Below are 991 nucleotides of genomic sequence, written 5' to 3' on the forward strand. Positions count from 1 at the left end.
AATTATACGCTAAAAATGAAACTAAATCCGCCAGCAGGTGGCGGCAAGTCACTGATTTTATCACTGAGTCATTCATTCAATTGATTCGTTCGAACGGCTGAATCATTCAGGAATGAAGCAAGTGACTCTCTTTATGAACTGACGGAAATCCGTCGTAGCGACGGAACACTTTAATCCCTGCAGTCTGCATAATTTTAAATGGAGTTTTCTTTTGCATATCTGCAGGTTTTAAGTTTGACGTGCGTCTGTATGTGCTGGTGACCTCATACGACCCTCTCCTGATCTAGCTCTATGAGGAAGGCCTGGTCAGGTAATTCATTTACATCATTCATTAACCCCCGCCATCTAACAGTAACCGTCGCACATCTAAGACATTTGATAAGAAATGTCGTTGCTTGCGTAGAAAGATGCATGCTTGAACAAACAGAAGGAATGAAAGCTGTCATGTGAACGTCTGTCATTCTAATATGTATTATCCAGACATTTTATTTTTTTTTAAAGAAAAATCATGTTCAAATTTATTCAATATGATCATTAGGCTTTTGAGGAGCGTTTATTTGTTCATCTCTCAATCATCACTGGATTGCATTGCATTATATGTTTGGATCATTTCAATCTCATCTTACTAAGACATATTACTGGAGATATAGAGCCACGACTGATATTCAGATCATTTTATGTCAGTATCTGCTCTGCTGTTATAAAGATAATTCATTACAAGCATCAGAATTCCATCATATAAATATCAGCATCTGCAACTTCTACTTAACCAGAAATATTTATTTAAGACGCTGAAATAACACAGACACTAGATGGCAGCAGAAATGTTTCCAGTAAAGTTGGACCGGTTCATCTAGGCCTCAAACAAAGCTTTCCATTGTCTCATTGCTGGAAGGACACTGACAAATTAAATTTTTTTTTTTGAAGTAGTGTTTTTTTTTTTTTTACATATTTAAATCACCAAGGAAATGTGATAGTTTAAAAACATTTT

The 991-nt window shown here is 35.8% G+C and overlaps 1 long non-coding RNA gene across 1 annotated transcript in view; it reads left to right on the top strand.

Moving 5' to 3' along the window:
* The window catches only part of LOC107723275 (uncharacterized), an 8,067-nt gene that overhangs the window by 451 nt on the left and 6,625 nt on the right, over window positions 1-991 (top strand). Inside the window, exon 2 of the long non-coding RNA XR_001637908.1 lies at window positions 226-310. This is a non-coding gene — a long non-coding RNA (uncharacterized LOC107723275). The remainder of the gene's footprint in view (window positions 1-225; window positions 311-991) is intronic.

This window comes from Sinocyclocheilus rhinocerous, unplaced genomic scaffold (genome assembly GCF_001515625.1).
Source record: "Sinocyclocheilus rhinocerous isolate Xijiao unplaced genomic scaffold, SAMN03320098_v1.1 scaffold364, whole genome shotgun sequence".
In the NCBI taxonomy this organism is placed as follows: domain Eukaryota; kingdom Metazoa; phylum Chordata; class Actinopteri; order Cypriniformes; family Cyprinidae; genus Sinocyclocheilus; species Sinocyclocheilus rhinocerous.